This window comes from Peromyscus maniculatus, chromosome 6 (genome assembly GCF_049852395.1).
Source record: "Peromyscus maniculatus bairdii isolate BWxNUB_F1_BW_parent chromosome 6, HU_Pman_BW_mat_3.1, whole genome shotgun sequence".
Classification (NCBI taxonomy): domain Eukaryota; kingdom Metazoa; phylum Chordata; class Mammalia; order Rodentia; family Cricetidae; genus Peromyscus; species Peromyscus maniculatus.
The window spans coordinates 86159767-86182341 of record NC_134857.1 but is presented as its reverse complement, the minus strand read 5'-3'; the positions used below and the strand labels follow the sequence as shown (position 1 = coordinate 86182341).

Below are 22575 nucleotides of genomic sequence, written 5' to 3'. Positions count from 1 at the left end.
CTGTTGCCATTACAATAGTCCACAGGCTCCACAGGGTCTGGCCACTTGTATATGTCTAGGACTCTCACTATTTTGCTCTTTGGCCATAGACTCTGTTCATCCACCCTTCCACTTGCCTGTGTCCTTCATGTGATATGGCAGACACATCTCCACCTCTGGGTTTATAGCTGATTTTCTCTCAGCCTGGAAGGGCCGTTCCTCTCATCCAGCCCCTGGCTTTGCTAGACTTGCTTCTTCACATCATGAGCAAAGGTGTGCAAAGCTCTCCCTGGTGACCTGTGATTTTTGCTACTTGTTCGTTGTTCATGTTCCTTCTCCTAGCTCAGAATGAAAGCTCTAGAAAGTGATTTTCCCTGTATATGCCTAGAACAGCATCAAGCACCTATTTGGTACTCAACTAGCAACTGAAAGTGATTGCATCCTCTCAAAATTCTCTTTCTGAATATTTTCGTCCTTTCTCGTTTAAATTTTGGCCTTAGCCACCTCCCCGAAGACGAGGCCCCAATTCTCTTCTGCACACTATTCCTCTGCAGTCCCCACCCTTTGAAGCGCGTCTCCTTTAAATAGATTCGGGAAACGCGGCCGGATAGGCGGGGCCAGGACTTGGGGGCGGGGCCTGCGTGCTGCGTGCGTGCGCGTTCCGGAGGCGCCGCCGCCGCCGCCGCTCCCGAGGCCGCTGCTGCTGCTGCCGCCGCCGCGCAGAGCCCGAACCCGAGCCGCGGCCGAGAGGAGGGAGGAGGAGGAGGAGGTGGAGGAGGCGCCGGGCCGCGGGGTGAGTGCGGGGCGCGAATGGGGGGCGCGGGCTGGCCGCACCTCGGTGGCCTCTTCATAGCCCCCGGCGAGTCCGGGGCGGCGGCCGGGGGCCTGGCGGGCGGGAGGGGCCGCGGCTGGAGGCCGGAGCCAGCCACGCCCGCAGACCGAGGCGGTCGGGCCGGGCCTGAGGGACCGACCGGCCGGCCGCGAGGGGCGGGCCGCCAGAGGGGACGCGTGTCCGCGCCCGCTCCGAGGTGTCGTCCCCGGGGTCGGGGAAGTGCGGTGCCTTCCGTGCGGCCTTTGCCCCGGCCGCCGAGCGCTGACACCTCCGTGTCCCACTCCGCCGCCAGCCGGGTTCCCGCCCTCCCTGCCCTCTGTCTTCTGCGGCTTGCCATGTGTTCGCCTTTGCAGAGTTGCCCTCCTCTCTAGTTTCTGCTGCTCCCCTTGAATTTTGTCAGGACCGAGGCCACGGTGTGATTCTTGTCGTCTTTCCCTCGAGGGTGTGTGAGGGGTGTCGGGGTGGTGGGATTGTGGCTTGTCTCCTCACTCGGAAAGTTAAGGGCAGTGTCTTCTTCTGAATTGTGTAATTTGTTGTTGAAAGGAGATCAACAAGGCAGGACGGCTGTGCCTAAAAAAAAAATAAATAAAATCCCGAGATTTCCTCACGGGATGGAAAGCCGGAGTTTAGGGGACTTGTGATCCCTTGGAAAAAGAGCTAGCGTTGAGGAACAGTGTATAGCCCTTGGGAAGGGAAAATCATTTTGTCGCTGCTTTGAAGGAAGTGCTCTGTAAGACATGGAATAAAAGGGCAGGAGGTTAATGGGCCAAGCGTTACAGGTACCTGCCACTGTTTTCTGCTTCTTGGGTGGCAGAAAACCCGTTCTGTTTTTATTAGAGTCAAAGTGTCGATCCTCAAAATTAACCAGGGTAGTTTGCCTTCAGAAGCAGGCAGTTACAAGAGGCGATGCTGGAAACAGGATTTGGAAACTTTCTTTGAGTTTCCTGTCAGAATGTGTGGGGGTGGTTATGCCTATGAGTAGTTTTTCTTTTCTTTTGATGTAGTTGATTTCTGCAACATTTTGATATAATAAGTACTAGATTAGGCCCCAGACTCTTTTTTGTCTTTATGCTTTCCTGTAACACTTTGTTTCAAAATTAAATATATGTTGTTGACTGTTCTTAGTTTGGTGTTTTCTGTGAATCTTGTTTAGCTTCCTTGCCATCTGAAATTCTGTTCTGATTGTGTTCATTATCAAGGATTACATGTGTCCCAACATTTGTTGAATGAATTGAACAGTTCAGTTCAGTGTCTTGATTTACATATCTATCTTTTTTGAGAGGTGCTTTTTAAAATTTCACTTCCCTCATATAACCATTCTTAATCTTTTTTAGGCCACTGATGCTTTTGAGAATATGGTGAAATATATGGACTCTTTCTTTGCCCAGGAAAACCAAAGTAGACATTTATGCACAAAATTTTGCATTCAGTTTCTGGACTCCTCTAAAGTCACCCATAGACACTTATTTAAAAGTGAACTGAAATCCCAGATATTATTCAGTTTCTTATTAGAACTTTTTAAAAGTGCACTTTTTATTTATTTATTTATTTTTTTGTGGCCTTTGGGTGTGTTTGTGTCTTCACCTTAAATTCTAGGATTTGGGAACAAGGTTAAAGAGTGATTGCTCTTACAATGTTTTTGGGGGAAAGTTCCCAGTAACTATTACCTGCTCCCCCAACCCAACAGGTTTTATGTATAGTTCAGTAATGTAGCTGAGGAAGACCTTGATAGGTGTGTGCTTCCAGGCTTGGTTTATGTGGTGCTGGGGATCAGAACCAGATTCATGCATGGTAGGTAATCCATCTGTTAGCAGTCGTTTTGTTTGTAGAGCTGTGGATCTAACTCAGAGTCTCAAGCAAGCGCTTTACCATGGAGCTGTATCCCCAGCCCTAACCAGCAGTCATTTTTAAAACCAATACCCCCTAGTATCTTTTGGGCCCTTAAAATCATAGTTATGACTAACCAGTTTTTTTCTTGGACAATCTACTTTTTAGTAATATGATGAGAATTTGAAAATCAAATAATTTCTTTTCCTCTCTTTCAAGCTTGTTCATATGCATGATTTTCATGTAGTTAATTATGAAAACACGCAATATTGATTCAGTAAGTATGTATACTCTGTGGATAAAACAAAGTTCTTGCTGTCATCCCTTCAATCATGAGGGATAGACCATAACCAAGTAAATGTTTAGTGTCAGGTGACAGAGCTGTGTGAAGAGTGAGGACTGGTGAAGGGCTAGAGAAGAACTGCCAGTGAAGACCCAAGACTGAAGCAGAGACCTGAAGGAAGTGAGAGAGAAGGAAGTGTGATCAAAGATCACAGGAAGAGAGAGAGGTCTTCTAGTGCAAAGACCCTAGAGTGTACAAGGCCTTTTTGAGAACAGCTAGGAGGCCAGTGTGGTCTGAGAATAGTAAACAGGGAGAGAAAGGGCTTGAGATTAGAGAAGTAACTAGGGCCCTTCTAAAACCTTGGATCCCATAGTAAGACCTTTGGATTTTACTTTGAATGAGATGGTAACCCATGGAGTAGAAGAAATAACTGATCTGACCTAAGTTTATAAATATCATTCTCACTATTCTGTGGAAGTCAACTTGGGTTGGGGAAGACAAGAATAATGTGCTGGATTGAACCTAGGTCCTTACACTTGCTAGGTAAGTGCTCAATAACCAAGTTACATCCTGCCCTTATTATGTCTTCATTTTTAACTTTTCAACCATTTTAAAATAGTTTATCTTCTTTCTGTTGGGCATGTAGGTATCTTCCCCTCCCCATTTCAAATACAATGAAATTTCACAGTAGCTTAGACAACGTTTTGTTCCTTTTGGAATATTTCCTAGTGATTTATTTCTAAAAGGACCATAATATATGAATAGACTTACCGAGTATATGTCTAAATTGCCTTCACAGAGTTGGTTTCAACAGCCAAGGTTGTTGAGCATAAGTTTCATGACAATTTGTTTTCATTGGGTGTTCTTGACACAAACAATTGTTTTGGTCACCAAATGAGATCTTTTAGACAGAGTGCTAATTGTTGGGAATATAGGTAAATTAGAGGACCTTTGCTCTCAGGGAACTTTTACATTCAGCTGTGTTTTATAATCCAATAGAGAAATTACGCTGATTCTTGTTATTTTCTGTTACTGTGGAAGGTTGATAGTTTCATATAAAGTAAGCATCTAGTTGTTCATTCTGGCAGTTACTTTTTCTTATAAGGCATTTTTTTTTTTTACTGTCCTCTCTAATTTGTTTATGTTTTGCATGATATTTTAGAGTCTTATATGTTTGATAATAAATTATGCTAGTAGTCCTTTGTTAAACAGTTGAATTTTTAAATTGTTGTAGTGCATTGTTATTCAGAAAATAGACTGTTGTTTTATTATGTAAAGTCAGCTTTGAATCTTTGACATTTTATTTAGTTTTAAGAGGAGGATGATACCACTCTGTTTTCATAGAAAATTATACCACAAGACTTTTTTTAGCATTTCTGGTTCTGGAATCTAGATGGTTTGACTTGTTTGAGCCAAAGCTGTGACATCTGTAAAGGGAGGAGAACAGCTGAGTTCCCAGAAAGCACCTAGTGTGGCATGTGCTAGAGAGCTGGGAGTGTGCACCAAAGCTCAGTTTTCAAGGCTTCTGGCTCCAAACAGCTCTTCTTTTAGATGGTCAATAGCAATAACTTGTACAAAGCATTTACATTTTATCGTTGTGGTACATTTAAAATTGTGAACATAAACTTACTTCCTCCCAAGGTTCTTTTTCAAATTAAGCTAATCACTTAGGAAAGGTTATAGCATAGTTCAGGTATTTTATGCTCATTTCAATGTCATAGAATTACTGCATTATTTAATGTAGTTTTTTATCTTGTAGAAAATACTAGCATTAAATAGAAATATTTAAGCTTTCATATGTTAATGAGAGGAAGCTGAAGCATCCTTTGTGTGTATCTGTGTACATAAAATTTGTACTTGTTATCACAAGTAATATTTTTATGTACTTTTTAATATTTCATACACTTAAGATAATTTACATATTGAGTTTTTTGTAGTAATGGTTATGGGGTTTGCAGTGAGTGATCATGGCCTCCCTCCCCGAGCATATAGTTTTGAGATGACTGGTTAATTTGTGTTAAAGTTAAATGATCCTGATGAGTATTGAACCTAGAAGGTTAACATTAATCGTTATTCCAATGTTCTGATCAGCAAAGCAGTTCAGCAAAGAACTGTGCCATGCTCTCATTTCTGCTTGAAAATAGGCCTTTCACAGTGAGGGATACAATGTGCTCTCACACATGCACCAATATAAAAAGGGAAGTTGTGTGATTATTTAAGGTAAAACTGAAACAAGAAATGGTGTACTTTTGTAAAAGGAATAAAAATAGTCCTTTTAGTATTATTTTCAGAAGTCCATGATGTACATCTGGGAGATTAGCTTGTTTTATGAAATAAACTTTAATTATTATACATATAATGGCTTTTTAAAAGAGTCCTTAACTTATTTAGGCCATATAAATTTATCATAGATAAATCTGAAAGAATTTCTTTACAAGTCACTCTAATTTTGCCAGTCCTGTATCTTTAGCTTATTTAGTTCTCATTGATAGGGAATGATTCAAAGCGTGGGATGGCAAAGTTAATGAAACTTAAAGCATATAAATCATATATTTGGTTTCAGGGCATAATAAAATTTAGAAATATTTCCTAAGAATATTAAAGTACAAATAACTAGTAAAAGATGCTTTTGAATTAATTAGCACTTGAAAAGACTTCACTTTGAACTCACAAGTATGTATCAAACATGCTACTTATCAAAGTCTTTACAATCTTTTTATGTATGTGTGTATGTTGCCTCAGTGTATGTTTGTGAACCCATGTGTGTGCCTGATTCCCAAGGAGGCCAGAAGAGGATATCTGTTCCCCAGGATTGGAGTTGTAGCTGGTTGTGAGCCATGATGTAGGTGTTAGGAATTGAACCTGGGTTCTCTGGAAGAGCAGTGTTGTTAACCACTGAGCCATTCTCCAGTCCCCTATTCATGGTTTTTTGCATTACTGTTTTATACCAACTTACTGTGCATGTGAAAAAAATAATTTTGCTCAGGATAAGTTTGTGCTTTAGCTTTCAAAGGCAAAACTATAGAGGTACAGAGAACTAGGTGCTACTGTTGGACAAAAACCATGATGGCATTGGTGCTACAAGTGAGTAGTAGGGGGTCCCTTACTGTAGACTGCCAGATGTGTAGTCTAAAGAGCACATTCATCCACTATATTTTCAGTAATATTTTTAAATTCATTTATAAATAAAGTTCATTCTGTTCAAGACAGGTTGGTGATATTATGCAACATTAAGACAGCAGGTACTACATTAATTCTTGTAGTAGTTGATATTTTTACTAATTTTACACTAATTTTACAGTTTCATGTAGTTTATAGTCTAGGCCCAATCTGCTGGATGTGTTTGAAACTATCCTTCTAGTTTCATTAACAGACCCATTCAGCCACTGAACCAATGTTTTAAAAATTTATTTTATTTTATGTGTATAAGTGTTTTGCCTGCATGTATGTCTGTGGAGTGTCAAGTGGAGTAAGCTAGAAGAGGGTGTCAGATTCCCCTGGAAGTGGAATTATGGATGGTTATTAGCTACCACATAGGTACTGGGAGCTGAACCCTGGTTCTCTGGAAGTGCAGTCAGTGTTCTTAACCTCTGAGCCATCTCTCCAGCCCCTAAAACATTTTTATTAGCTATATTTATGATCTCTGTGTATGTTATGCACATGCCATGATGCATGTGTAGAGGCCAGAGGACAATTGTTGGTTCTCTCCTTCCACCATGTGGTTCTCAGGGATCAAACTCCTCAAGCATCTTTATCTGCTTCTCCATCTTATTAGCTGAGATGTTTGAAAGAATCAAAATTAAACTCTTTGTTGGATACATATAAATGTGTAGCTGTTTTTAAAAACCAGGAGTTGCCGGGCGGTGGTGGCGCACGCCTTTAATCCCAGCACTCGGGAGGCAGAGCCAGGCGGATCGCTGTGAGTTCGAGGCCAGCCTGGGCTACCAAGTGAGCTCCAGGAAAGGCGCAAAACTACGCAGAGAAACCCTGTCTCGAAAAACCAAAAAAAAAAAAAAAAAAAAAAACCAGGAGTTTATAGTCTAGTAATCTATGTATTTTCATAGTGGGTTAAAAATATAATTAAAATTTTTAGGTAAAATTCTTCTTACTAGTTAGCTATTTCTGTGTATTTGTTTTCTAATAGCTTGTTAGTACTTGGCTGCCTATTAAATGATAGACCTGTGCAGCTTCATAAATACTATTCCTTAATTGTCAAAAATATAGTAATATAAAAATACAGACTGATGTAGCTCAGTCCTCAACACACACACACACACACACACACACACACACACACACACCACACCACACCACACCACACCACACCACACCACATTGTACTGGAGTTGTTTCCTTTTAAGCTAGCAGTATTAATTCTATGTTTAATGTCAAGGCTTGGGGTTTTCTTTTTTTGTAGAACAGGTTTTTATTACTTTTTTCCCTACATTGATTAAAGTCATCCTGTGCCACAAAAATGTCTACTTAGGATAGATGTGTGGATAGACAAAGTGCATCAGTTTACATTCTTAGTGAACCACTGGGAGCTTGCCAATTTTACTTTCAAGTTTCTCCCTCCTTAGACCTAACTGACATGCTTATAAGAAACAATACTACACTTAATTTGCAAAATGAGAATAGTTATTCTGTTTTTTCTGTTTGCAGGTTGTGATTTAGAATTAATTTGACATTCACTTTCAATAGTTATGCATAGAAAATCTGCTTAACTGTAGTGCTTTCTTTTGGGATTTTGGCTGTCCATTAAATGGTAGGCCTTGTGCAGCTTCATAAATACTACTGAGTTTGGATAACATCCTTTATACAATCTAAAAGTAAACATGAGCATAATAGAACCTGGCAACAAAACAAGGCTAATGTTTCTTTGTCCTGAGAAATGTAGTTCTTAATCCAACTAATCTGCCCTTTTTACCTTCAGGATTGTTTTCAGTGGATATGACGTTCCCTCCCCGTGTGTGTGTGTGTGTGTGTGTGTGTGTGTGTGTGTGTGTGTGTGTGTGTGTGTGTGTGTGAGAGATATCAATATTATTACATTGTGGAAAATATTGAAAAAGAGCATAAACTTAAAGAAGAAATCTAACATTATTGATGATCCTGTTACACAGAGAAGACTACCAGTAATGTTTCAGTGTGTATTTTTCCAGTTCTTTCTTTTCATATACAGACTTTTATTTTTATAAAAGTTAAAATTGTGCCTTATACTATTTAAGTGTTACTTTTCCAGTTTATATGGAATGTTGGTCCCTTGGCTTAGAGCTGTAAGTTTGATCTTTATCATACTATTATTTTAAATAGGGAGACATTTTTGTACATTTATCTTTAATTGCATTTGGTTTTGTCTGTTTCTTTCTCCCTTTAGGCTAGATTCTCAGAAATGAGGTCTCAGGCTCAGAGGGTAGTTGCCCTGTATGAGTGTCTTGCTACACCTTCAGTGGCATTGAACAGTTAGTTTTTACAGTTCTTACCAGTGGTCTAGATCCCTGTTAGAGTCTTTGTGGTTATCTTACAGACTTCATATTATTAAGAATGTGGAACACCATTATTGTGTATGCATAGAAATTTATAGTTCTTTTGAAAAAGTTAGTTGCAATGAGTTTCTTTAAAAATATTTTAGGTGAAAGTGATTCATGATAAAGGAGACATTGAAGTTGCAATTAGAGCATTGTGGGTTTTACTGATTAATTTTTTTCAGATTTTTATCCTCTAAAATGACCAATATGAGAAAGTTTATTTTGTTTCAAAAGGTGTATGTTTGGGGGAGGTACTCACATTGTTCTGACTTAAACAGTGTTTACAGATGGCTCTGGAGTTAGGTAAGCCTGTCCACAACCTTGCTTCACTACTTACTAAGTGCATGGTTTGAGGCAACTTACTAACTTGATGACTTGGTATTTCTAAACATTGGTTTCTTATTTTTAAAGGATAATAATAGTACTACCGACATCATAAGTTTGTTGAAAAGGTTAGAAATAATGTGTAAGATTGCTTGGCTTATGATAGACATTTAATAAGAAGCCAGCTATTTCTGTTCATTTTTTTTTTGCCAGTTTCAGAAGAGAAGGGTACCTCACTTTTGTGATCCTGTTTACATGAACTAATATAGATGCGAATGAACTGTAGCGCACAATGACTTGAGAAGAGAGTGTTAGACATGCCATGTGATAAGTTAGAAAGTTCAGAAGATGAAGGACAGGATATTAATCTGACAGAGACATAGACTTTAGTATGATGGCTGGTAAATGTGGAAGAAACATGGCTTATTTGGGGCTAGGTTTTGTTTGTTTTTGTTTTCGCCCCATCATTAAGTGCTGGGTTGAAAAGGGAAGACCTGATTCTGGATATAAGAAGTTTTAATATGAAGACTATTACTTGACAAAAGCACTTATTGAGAGGAAAATATATGGGGCCTGGAGAGATGTTTAGTTTGTAAGAGCACTGGCTACTTTTGTAGAAGAGCCAGGTTTGGTCCCCAGCACCCTCATGACAACTCACATTGCCTGTAACTCTAGTTCTAAGAGACCCAACACTTTATTCTGGCCTCTTTGGGCACTGCATGCATGTGGTACACTTAATATATGTGGGCAAAACACGCATACACATTAAAAAAAATAAATCTTCACTGGGTGTAGTGGCTCATGCCTTTAAGCCCAGCACATGTGAGGCAGAGCAGGCAGATCTCTATGAGATCAAGACCAGTTTGATCTGTGTAGCTAGTTTGAGGCCAGCCAGGGCTTCATAGTGAGACTCTAGTTTCTAGAGTTCAGAGTGAACTGAGATAAAAACGATGGGAAGCAGGGAAGTTGGTTTAATTTAATAACAGATATGGCAAGATTTAAGTGTTTAGTGGAAAACAAGAGGGAAGATTGGGGGAGTTGCTAGAGTCACTTTTGTGAAATTCTGTATGTCAGGTTTGAAGAAGGGATTCAAAAGAACTAGTATTGAATTGAGGATCTAGGTTAGACCCAGTCAGGTACCTTTAAAAGGAAACAGCTTAGCCTTGGTTGTTAACTACCTTCTTTAAAAAGGTTAAAAGATTGCTTTTATGCCACAGGCAAATAGTAACATTTTTGTTTTTCTAAAACATGTACAGTTTGCTACAGAATTTTTATTTGTTTAGGGTTGTAAATTTTTAGTTTAATTAATTAATAGGGAGTTTTCAGGTCTATGCTTTGTATTCTAGAGATATTGTAAAACTGTTTAGTGTAAGGTGAAATTTTTTTCCACAGGTTAAAAATTTTTTTTATTACTATTTTATTTTCTATGTGTGGTTGTTTTGCCTGTATGTATGTCTGTGCACCACATGAAGTCAGAAGAGTGCACTAGATCTTTTGGAACTGGAGTTATAGATAGCTGTAAGCTGCCATGTGGGTGCTGGAAATTGAACTCACATCCCCAGGAAGAGCAACTTGTTCTCTTAACTGCTGAGCCATCTCTCAACACTCCCCCTCCCCCCATGTTTTTTTTTTTAATTCCTTCTAAATGATACCAGACTTGACAGCATCAATTAAATGAGCAGTGGTGATCTTAACAACTTAGAAACTGAAGGCAGTCAAATAAAGAGCAACTATAGCAAAGGGAAGTTGAGTGAATGGCCTTTAGAAAAAATATTACTTCAAGTATTCTCATTCTTTCTTCTTCCTTTAATTTCCTTTTTTTTAAAAAATGAACCTCCACATGCCAGTTTTAGTCATTCTAGTGCCTGTCTCTAGTATTTTTCACTTGGCCGAAAGTAAGTATATAGGTTGACCTGAATTTGATAATTTAGTCCATTGTTAATTTTTGTTCAATTCTCTTCCTTTACAAGTATCTTTTAAAATACTTTAAATTCATGAGCAAGTATAGCAGTAGTGTTAGAGATTGTGTTTGTTGCTTTACCCAAATACTTCTCATATGTGAAACTGCAGAATTTCAGATCTACTAACCTAGATGGTATTTCATTTACTTTTTAATACCTCAGGTATTTAGAATACCAATGTATTGTCACAAAATTCAAAATTCCAGTTGAGTCTGTTTTGAATAGGGTTGGGGTTATTTTTGCCTGTTTCAGCAGAAGTCAAAACTATGATAATTCTCGTAGGACTGACTGATCACTCTCCTTCCCACCCTCCAGCTGTAGTTAAGAGAGCAAGATCTTTCTAGCTTGAGCCATCCTGGCACTGTCCCCTCTGTGGCCTGATTCCTGTGTCTTCCATTCTTAGGAACCTGCTTGTATTTGACAGGAAAAATAAATTATTAAATCAAGTAGCTACCGATTCACTGTATACTATTAAAATTACTCAATTAAAACTTTGTTTTGTTTTAGTTTTAAGGGGTAGGGTTTTACTATGTTGCCTAAGCTGGTCTCAAATTCCTGGACTCATGTGAATCTACTGCCCCACACACAGTCTCAGTAGCTGGTGTCACTGAACAATTTTTACATGCAGTGAGTGCCATGGAGTATGTAAATAGACTCTAACCTTTGTATGCCAAAATTCCAAAGCAAGTGAATAGGGAACAAATCACACAGGACCGTGGGAAATGGTTCAGATTTTGTGATAAATATAAAGGGAAGACACTACTCACCACCTTCCTGTATGGATAAATATATATAGCACTTGGATTTGAAGGCAATGTTACTAAGAATACTAGCTAAAAACAAATTTGTAGGTTAAACAGTAGTTTCTTTTCTTTTAATCACTTCCCGTGTGTGTGTGTGTGTGTGTGTGTGTGTGTGTGTGTGTGTGTGTGTGTGTGTTTACACATGTGTGAGCACAGGTACACAAAGCCATGGTTCATATGTGGAGGTGGAGACCTTTGGTGTTGGTCCTCATGTTCCACCTTGTTTTGAGCTAGAGTTCTCTTGTTTGCCATTGTGTATGTCAAGCTAGCTGGCCTTGATTTTTTTTTTTTTTTTTAAGGCTTCTCCTGTCTCCTTCCATAGGTGTACTGGGATTACAGAGACACCTTGCCCAGTCCAGCTTTATGTGGGTTTTTGAGATTTAACTTAGGTCCTCTACCTGCTCAACTAAGCCATCTCCCCAGCCCTGTAGAATAAATCACTTTTTTGAATACATCATCACTGTTTTCCCCATGGATCTACAGACATCAGAATAAATTACTTTTATTGCAAACGCCTAATAAAATTGTGTGGTTTTGGTATGGTGTGCACACCTTTAATCTCAGTACTTGTGAGGCATATTCAGGAGGATCAAGATTATCCTGGTTTACATAGTGAGTTCTTGACTAGCCAGAGCTATATAGCTACATAGGAGACATTGTATCTCCAAAAATAAAAGCAATGTCTCTACCTCAGATGTGTGTGTGTGTGTGTGTGTGTGTGTGTGTGTGTGTGTGTGTTTGTGTTTTAAGAGATATATATGTATATATGTATGTAGGCAAGCTATTGCATATCTTTTATTTTTTTTTAATATTTTATTTTTATGTGCCTTGGTGTTTTTGCCATGAGTGACAGGTCCCCTGAAACTGGAGTTACAAACAGGTGTGAGCTGTCATATGGGTGTTGGGAATTGAACCTGGGTCCTCTGGAATAGCATTCAGTGCTTTTAACCCCTGAGCCATCTCTCCAACTCCGCATATCTTTCCTTTAGCTAGTAATATGTAGACACAAGTCTTTGGGCCTGGTTTCTACCACTCATTAACTCATAGTTAAGTGGCAGAGTGCTTGCCTAGCATGTGAGAGTATAGTGAGTTTGATTCCTCAGTCTGGGAAAACAATGTTGTTTATGGTGGGGAGAATTTAGTATTAAGTTACATTAAACTGAAGTCTAAAAATTTGAGAATTCTGATTAGCCTTTACTTAATCCGACTAGTAAAATATCAATGTGCTTGGTACAAAAAGCTCTTCAAATCCATGTAGAATAAAAGATTTTTTCATAGAAAGGCTAGAAACCACTGATAAATTTTGTAATCTCCTTGGGGATTTAGAGAAGGGAACTAATATTTCTTTGATGGTAGACCTCCTAACATTCCACTTAGATTGGATAAGACTCTGATTGGGTACTGGTTGTCTTAGTTAGCTTGATAGTGTTGTGATCAAGTCACGGGGGAAGGAAAGGGTTTATTTCAGCTTACAACTCTCAGCTCACACTCCATCACTGAGGGGTGGCAGGGCAGGAACCTGGAGGCAGGAACTGAAACAGAGGCCAAAGAGGAGCACAGGCCTGCTCCTCCTGGCTTGCGTAGTCCTGTTTTCCTATACAACTAAGGACTACCTGCCCAGGGGCACATCAGCCTACCTACATGAATCATTAATCAAGAAAATGCACTATAGACTTACCTACAGGCAATCTGGATGGAGGCATTTTCTCAACTGATGCTCGTCTTCCTAGATAACTTTAGCTTGTATCAAGTTGACAACAACAAACCACCCTCAACAAGGACAGTTTACCCCTTGTGAACCAACACAGATAGATACCACTATTAAACCATCAACTTTCCTTTCTTGTTTTCCAAGAGCTCATCTTTATATCACTGTCAATATAAAACATTCCAATTTTTGAAAGTCCCACAATCTTTAAGAATTCACATTAAAAGTTGTCTTTAAAATATCCAATCTTTTAAAGTTACAAGCCTCTCTAAAATATCCAAAGCCTCCTTAAAGTAACCACTTTCTCTAGATTCCTAAGTCTCTGTCAGATTTCTGTGCCTCTAAAGTTCTAGTCTTGTTAACTGTGGGCTCTTGTAAAATCAAAAAGTTGCGTACTTCCTACTCCATAGAGGAAGAACCAAGGCACTGTCACAATCAAATCAAAGCAGAACCAAACTTCAGCAGTGTAAAAATTCAGTACCTGACATCTGGGATGCACTCATGATCCTCTGGGTTCCCAAGGGCCTGGACCACTTCTCTGGCTCTATCCTCTGCAGCACATACAGCTTGTTTCTTAGGATTAAGGCCAGGTCCACTCCAAGGCTGCTGCTGTCTTTGGTGGTGGTCACATGATACTGGGATCTGCCAAATGCTGGGATCTTCCCTGCAACTGGGCTGTACTTCACCAATAGCCTCTCCTGTGATCTCTTCAGGATTCTAAGCCTGTTATATGGTACCAAGCCTCAACTTCTCTCTATGGGGATCTCTTCATTCTGAAGCTTCTACTGCAGCTGAAGCTTCACCTTCACCCTATGGCCTCTCTTCTAAAGTCTTAGGTGCTTTTCATGACCACTTGATGCTTTCAAAACCAGTACCACCTGGGAAACTCTTTCACATTACCAATTTTGGTGGCCATCAGAAAGTATAGCCTTGCTCCACTTTGGACTATAGCTTCTGTAATTCCAGTTCTAGGAGTTCTGACACCCTCTTTTGGCCTCTGCAGGCATCAGCACACATGTGGTGCACATGCAGCAGATGCATACACACATAAAATAAAATGTGTGTGTGTGTGTGTGTGTGTGTGTGTGTGTATTTATGTTCACATTTACACATACACCAGGCTTGCTGGTCCTCAAGATTCTGAGTTTTCTACTGTCTACCTCTTATTGCTATAGGAATTTTGACATTACAGATATGCCACTACATCTGGTTTTGTTTGTGATCTGAGGAACTAAACTTAGGTCCTCACGGTTATCCACCGAGCTGTCTCCCAGGCACCTCTCTTTGTAAGCCTACATTATTATCATAGTCACTTAAAAACTTGCTATTTTGAAATGAGGTAATGGAATAGCAATAGTCAAACCATTGTGCAGCCAACTTTAGTTTTCAGCTCACATCTGACTGTTGCAGTGGTGTGGTGATATATTGTGTACTCTAATAATGCTTACCTGAGGATCAGAGGACAGAGCCAGCCACTAGGTTAGACATAGAGGTCAGGCAGTAATGACATACACCTTAAATCCTAGTACTTGGGAGGCAGGGATCATCTGGATCTCTGTGAGTTCAAGGCCACACTGGAAACAGCCAGGCATGGTAACAAGAGCCTTTAATCCCAGGAAGTGATGGCAGGAAGCAGAAAGGTATAAAAGGCGTGAAAACCAGGAACTAGCTGGTTAAGCTTTTAGGCTTTTGAGCAGCACTGTTCAGCTGAGATTCATTCTGGATGAGGACTGAGAAGCTTCCAGTCTGAGGAAACAGCATCAGCTGAGGAATTAGCAAGGTGAGGAAGCTGTGGCTTGTTCTGGTTCTCTGATTTTCCAGCATTCACCCCAATACCCAGCTCCAGGTTTGTTTTTATTAATAAGACCTGTTTACGATTCGTGTTATAAAGTTTACCATTATTTTCAATCTTATAGAAATGGATACCCATCTAGAAATTAAAATAACTTGTTAGAGGAAAGTTGGAAAAGTGAAGGGACATTGATAGAGGATTTACTGTAGAAGAATACTTGACATGTGAGAAGGGTGCTTTGCTAGCTATAGGTAAGAAATTTATTTTCACAAAGCAGAAATAAAAATGATGAAATGTCAGCCACGAGGAGGTAAATTAATGTCGAAGGAGGAAGCATGCTCTGGTTGGGCTGCTGTAGTTGCCTGAGGCCTTCAGAGAGGAGATGATGCACCCCCACTGTTTGTGGCAGTGCTCATGTCCATAGCTTCATGAGGTGGACCGTCTGTCTTGTCAGCGTGAGTTGAGAGTACAGTAAACTAGGTAGAAAGAGAAAGTTTGCTTTTGTGAAGAAGGAAAATACTTTAAAATATTTTTTTGATTGTTGAGACTAAAATAATTTGACAGGCTTTTAAAAGATAACTTTATATAATTGATACTGTCAGAATGTTTTTCTGCTAAACTAATGTTTAATGAATGTTAATGAAGTAATTTGTGAGTTTATTTCTAATCTGCTTTTCAGATCCTAGTATTTGCAATCATATACTCACCTTAGTCACGTGTAGTGGTGCATGCCTTTATTCCCAGCACTTAGGAAACAGAGGCAGATGTCTCTGTAAGTTGGAGTATACAGTACACAGTTGTCTCAAAAAGGAAAACCGCCTTTTGATTTTTTTTTTTTTGTAATTCTTAAAAAAAAAAAAAAAAACTTAGTTTCTTTTTAGGCTGTTGGAATCTAATTTTTGTTTTATTCCTATGATTTAATAATGGTATATAGCTTTCTGGTATGAAGTTTTCATTCTTAAGAAAAGTATTTCACATGTAAATAAAAGTATTATTTTCTATGTAGATATGTATCTGAATTTTTATTGATACAACTTTCATAAATTTAATTAATGTAAGAATGTCATTAATTGGCCGTTGGCGGTGGTGCACGCCTTTGCACTCAGGAGGCAGAGCCAGGTGGGTCTCTGTGAGTTCGAGGCTAGCCTTGTCTACATACAAAGTGAGATCCAGGACAGGCACCAAAAACAACACTGTCCCTGTCTCGAAAAAACAAAAACAAAAGATCATTAATTTATGGAAAATCACTAGTTAGTAAATGTGGGGAGGTGAATCTTAAAGTAATTAGGTCTGCTTTTATATGTAAGTTAGATGTGTAGTGTTTCTTTTGCATTCCCATGATAGGATGTCTGGGACTTGAGAAGCTCAGTATTATTGGTCAATGCTGAGGAACAAACCCTCTTGCACTTTCTATTACCAGGCAAACTCTGTGCCACAGCACTAAATCCTTATCTCAGAATATCCTTTTTAAAGTCCTGTGCCTTAGAAATACCAAATTCCAACAGTCAGGACAGCTTAAGTAGTAACACATGCCTCGAATCTTAAGTCAGTGCTTAGTAACCTCTGACTAGCCTTTAGTCGAATGTTACAATTTTCACTTGGAGTGTGACAGCATTATAATTCAGTAGCCAACTCCAGCCTGCATTTGGAGCAGTGGATAAGTACAGTTTTAGAAGATGTAGTTGTCCTATTGTTCCCATTGTGCTTAAACTTGGACTGCTGTCATCAATAGAACAAGCTTGAGCTGTGTCACCACTCTGTGCCATCTGCTTACATGTGTATGTAAGAAATAGTAGGCCTTAGATAATGGCTACAAAGAATCATTGCTTTGTTGTTCTTAGCTAGCTTTTTTTAGGTTCATGTATGCTGGGCTGAGTTTGTGTCTTACGGTGAATTATCACTCTTTAGACCTTTAGCAGCCATAATACTTTAATGACTATTGCTTAGTATCCCCTGCATGCTAACATGCAGAAGATGGTCATGTAAATATTTTTGAAAAAAAATCAAATACCTGTAAAAGAGCTATCTTTATACGAAGAACCATCATCCCTTTTCTTACATCCTATGGTTAATTTTCACAGTATATTAAATTAGGTTTTTAGTCACATAAGCCACTGTGTTTTGTAGACAGCTAACCATAAAAAGTCTCTGTTGTTAAAGGAAGAAAGCAGATGACCAGTGCTATTAGGGTTTTCACTGCCATATTTTGCAGAATGTGTACTAGTGTAGGGTACAGCATACAAAGAAATAATGAGGCCCTAAATTGTTACCTCTAAATCATGGAATTATGGACAGCATTTATTTTGATACAAGGTCTCATTATGTAGCCCACAGTGGCCCTGAACTGGAAGTCCTTTTCTTCTACCTTATCCTCCAGATTGTTGACATTCCAGGCATGCACCCCACCATTCCTGGCTCATTACATTCTTTTAGCCTTTTATTTTAGGAGCTTTATATATACATTGTTCATATATTGTATATTCGGAAAATAAAGGCTCTATTATGAATTTGTTGTAGAGTATGAAATTAATAAATCTTTAAAGATGAAGATTCTCAGATAACATGAGTTAAACACTGTACATAATTTAATAGATATAATGTTTGAAGTAGAATTATGAGAATTTTTATATGATTAGAATTTGTGGTAAAACTAAACAGGGGCAAAATTGACTTGCTATTTTCTGAATGTGAGTGATTAGAGAACTGGAAAAGGTCTGAAATGCTTATGATAGCATGCCTTGGAAACTTTTATCATTGTAGTTGCCCCAGTTACATTGATTCTCACCACTTTATAGGTACGGTTAATTACAGAACTTAACTTTATTCATATAAGTGGTATACTAAGTCTCACTCTGAGTCATTTGATAATGTATCTGACCAACAGAATATTTGTCAAAAATTTGCAAAAATTTGGTAGGTTTTTTTTTTTAACCATACTTTTCAGTTTTCTCATCTACAAAATGCAGAAGAATGGTATCTGTACTTTAGGCATGTTTGAAAGTTAAATAAGAATGCCTGGCAAACAAAAAGCACTTGAACTATATTACTGCGGCTGTATTACCAAAAGGTTGACATTCGTGCCTCTCAGACCCTGGGGTAGAAGATCTCTAGAGACTGGAATTGTCTGTGTACACATGCATGGAGGTCAGAGGTCAACAACAGGTGCCTCCTTCATTTGCTCTCAACAATGTCTCTTCACTGAACCTAGAGTTCACAGATTTAGCCAGCCTGTCAAGCCATAAGTTTCAGGGATCTCCTCTTCTCTCCTACTCCCACAATGCTGTGTGGGGATTACAGATGCTAACTGCTGCATTCATCCAGCTTTTGCATAAGTACTGGGGACCTGAGCTTTGCTCCTCATGCTTGCAAGGCGAGCACTTTCCCACCTTAGCTATCCCCAGGCATTCCCCATTAGTTAGCAGTTACATTTAGGCAGTTTCTAAACTAATGTATAAAATACATCTTTGGCATTCGTATCTTAACATTTTAGAACTAAAATATTTAACAAGGAGAATCTGTAACACAATATAGGCAGTGCTGGATTTGTGTGTTTAAGTCCTCACACACGGAATGAGATCTGGGGTAGAGCCAGGAAGGCCAGCCGTGCTTTACCCTTCTGGTGCTCCTCAGATGGTGTGATGGGACGGACCCTTTTCCAGTCTCTTTCTCTCCACGGTTGTAGTTTTAAGATTGAGTGGGGGTGGGGTGGAGATTGAGTTTCATTGTGTTGCTTTGATCTGTCTATAACTTAGGATTTTCTGCCTCAGCCTCCTGAGTAGTTGTGATTATGGACATAAGCCACCATATCTGAATAGTACTGTGCTTTTCCAAGCAGGTTGTATTTTATTTTTGAAGCTGTAGAAATAAAAGTGGACATTTTACATTCAATAATAAAACTTAATGATGTCAACTTACCATTGTATATTCATTTTACCTTTTAAATTCATTAACTGTACAAGGATATGTAGTTCAAACTCCAGTTTTACCAAATTTATTTTGAGAAATAAAGAGTTGCTGGAACAGTGTCTCAGTGTAAAGTGCTTATGGATCATACACTAAGTCCTAGGTTCAATCCCTGTATCATTAAGGAAAAAAGACAAAAGAATGTACCAGAGAAGCGGAGACATAGTGAACATTTGCTTCTTTTGTGTGTGTGTCTATGCTTTATATAGAAAAGTAGGGTTTATTTTTTTGCCTTAAAGAGCTAAATTTTCTGCCATGGAGAATGAATTCAGTGAGCTAAAAGAAAACAAAGGAAAAAAACCCCTTTAATTTCACCTTCTAGCCTGTTAATATTTTGGTGTACAGCTTTCTCAAAGATATATGATGCAGTTTTTTTCTTTAACAGAAGCCAAATCAGATATATAATGTTTCATGTTCCCCTTTTCATAACAAATAAATATTAACTTTGTTTTAGTGGACAAGTAACAGGTGTATAATTGTTTTTTAAATGATTCCCTTTAGCTTTTTTTTTTTTCTTAAAAAAGTTGCTCAATGAATATTCTGGTTGACCCCCCCCCCTTCATCCTTAGTTACTCCCTCAGGATAGTTGAAAAAAATTTGAATTGTTTATTGTGTATATTTTAATATTTTTGGTAATATGACTTAGAAAGTCAGAGTTCCTTTCTGCAAAGACAGTCACCATTAAAGTATTTGTCCAGCAGTTAGTTTCTTTCTCTCTATCTTTTGATTTTTTGAGACAGATTTTCTCTTTGTAGCTCTGGCTGTCCTGGAACTCACTCTGTAGATCACACTAGCCTTGAACTCCCAGAAATTTGCTTGCCTCTGCCTCCCTAGTGCTGGGATTAAAAGCATGTGCCACTACCCAGCCCAGCCGTTTCTAATGTGTGTTCTAACATAGTTTTATATAGCCATGTCCTTGAAACAGAAAAGTAGACTATAGCTTCGCTATAGGTAGGTGCTTGCTTGTTGAAAGTATACTGGTCATATTTTCACACTACTGTGTGCTTAATTCTGCCTCACTCTTTAACACAATATGTCCCTTCTTGTTGAAGGATCTTTTGTTTCCTACCTTTTTGCTTACTCGCTTCTGTCTCATAAATTCCTGTTTGTGAAAGAGTTGCTGGATCATTTAAGAACTGAAAGTGCTTTATATGCCCATTTTTCTATAATTTTATTTTTTGTCTTGGTATCAAATTTTAATTGCAATAGTTTTGTAGTTTTTTTAAATAAGAAAATAGAAAATATTTTGTATATGTTCAGGTGTACCTGTGTAATTTTCATATACAGCTTAATTTTGGCTGTAATTTTAAAGATTGTTTTTAAAGGCAAGTATATATATTTTAACCAGACTAGAATAACACATGTATTCGATAGCTTTTTAGTGCCTGGCCATAATTCAGAACTCTAAAGCTATCACTGAGTTTGTTACCTTGTTTTCTTGGTTTTGTTGTTGTATTGGGTGTTTTGTTTTTTGAGAAAAAACTTAAAGTTGGGGGGGGCGGATTGGAGGGACTTGGGAGGAAAAGAATATGGTAAAGTATATTTAAAGTTAAAAATTATTTTAAATAATAATAATATAATAAAAAGGACATTCAGATAAAAAATTCACATACCAAAGTGGGGTGGGGCAAGAGGAATGAGAATTTGAGTTTGCTGTATTTTTAAAGAATGAGATCTTTCAAATGTTGCTCTTGGTGTTCTAGTATGTTCACTCCTATGATAAAGGATGGCTGTAGTAAGTATACAATGTTAAGTATTTGTGAATCCCTGGTAGTAGGTTTCTCCGATGATGCAGTAAGACAGATCAAGGCAAATTAAAAGTCTAGTTTAATGAGCAAAGTACTCTCCAGTGACTCTCGAGCCCCCCAGAAGTGAGGTAGGGGAGGGAGGAGGAGAAATCACATGGCAAGTCTACGGACTGGAGCTTAAATACCCTGTAGGTGTGAGCTTGAGCAGCTCCAGGGGAGGAGCTATCACTTGGTGGCTTTCTGAGGGGCAAGGTTTGGAAAGGGAGGAGGGGAGCTGAGGCAGAACTTCCAACGGAACATTTAATACATAGTATTTAGTACCCCAGTTCAGACAGGATTGCTACCAAGACTACTGGATTTTCTTGGAATTGAGCTGTCACTAGGTGAATTGAGTTCATTACAGAAAAACTTACCCTGGGGCTGGAGAGATGGCTTGTTAGTTAAGAGTGAGTACTTCTCTTCCAGAGGACCAGGCTTTGGTTCCCAGCACCCATATTGGGCAGCTCACAACTGCCTGTAACAACAGCTCCAGGGCATCTGACGCCTCTAGCCTTAGTGGGTACCTATGCTCAGGTGCACATAACCACACACATAGATGTAATTAAAAAGAATAAAAACAAATCCTTCTTTTAAAAAAGCTCATCTTGATGTGTATTAGGGCTGTTTATCAAAGTGACAAACAGCCATTTCCCTGATAGTAATTTTGTTTTGTTTTGTTTGGTCCTGTTTTGCTTTTTGAGACTCGAGTCTGACTGTGTTTCCTCCAACTCTTGTCTTCTGCCATGCCCTGCCAAGTCTCAGGGGGCTTGCTGCTCTGCTCAGCTAGTAGTAGTTTTTGTTTGTTTGTTTGTTTGTTTTGTTTTTAATGGAGTGGTTATTAAAAATTAACACCCTAGGCCGGGCGGTGGTGGCGCACGCCTTTAATCCCAGCACTCGGGAGGCAGAGCCAGGCGGATCTCTGTGAGTTCGAGGCCAGCCTGGTCTACAGAGCGAGATCCAGGAAAGGCGCAAAGCTACACAGAGAAACCCTGTCTCGAAAAACCAAAAAAAAAAAAAAAAAAAAAAAAAAAAAAAAAAAAAAAAAAAAATTAACACCCTAATTGTGGATTTATGTGCTGAGGTTTACCATTTAACCAAGTTGAAAATTTCATGCTTTGGTACAAGATGTAACTTTCATGAATTGTAAATATTTATACAAAGCTGCTCCTTTATATTAGAATCATAACCACAAATGAGAGCTTATCCTTGAGAATTCATTCATTATGGCTTTAGACCTCTCACCAGTCCTTGGGTAACTTCATTATAGCTCTTACCCATACTGATTGCCTACTGTGTTTCCTGAAGACTGAAGCAGTATTACAACTTCAAACTAATTTAATAGATAGTGCATGCAGAGAAGATACAAAATTTTTAACTTAATTTTGAGCCAAAAAATATGCAAAATTATTTTATAAATAACTGCAAAAATTAGAATTTATGATGAACATTTGTATTTTATAAAACTCTAAATATTTCCATTTTCTTATTCCTCTTCCATTTATTCTCATCTTACTAAGTATTGTAATAAGTAGATACCAATAGGACTTTAATTAGTAACAGCCATAGGACTTTAATGAGCTTTTCAGAGTACACATCCTCACTGCATATAGAAATTGGAAAATTTTTACGTTTTGTACTCTTAACTAAAAGTGGGTTGCTTTTCAAGAAAGTATCAAGTATTAATAATACTTAGTAGCCCATGTTTACTCTTTATTTACCCAGTTCAAAGTATTAAAACAATATGAAGAATTTTAAATCTATTTGGAAAGATTAGTTTTTATGGAGTAATAT

The 22575-nt window shown here is 38.5% G+C and overlaps 1 protein-coding gene across 2 annotated transcripts in view; it reads left to right on the top strand.

Moving 5' to 3' along the window:
* Positions 1 to 631: 631 nt before the first annotated feature.
* The window catches only part of Rap1a (RAP1A, member of RAS oncogene family), a 79267-nt gene continuing 57323 nt past the window's right edge, over positions 632 to 22575 (top strand). Inside the window, exon 1 of one of the 2 annotated variants that reach the window (XM_076574753.1) lies at positions 632 to 772. The gene's annotated coding sequence lies outside the window, so the exon portion shown is untranslated. Of the gene's footprint in view, positions 773 to 2890; positions 3465 to 22575 lie in introns of those variants that run through there. The other variant, XM_076574754.1, reaches the window with a different exon arrangement.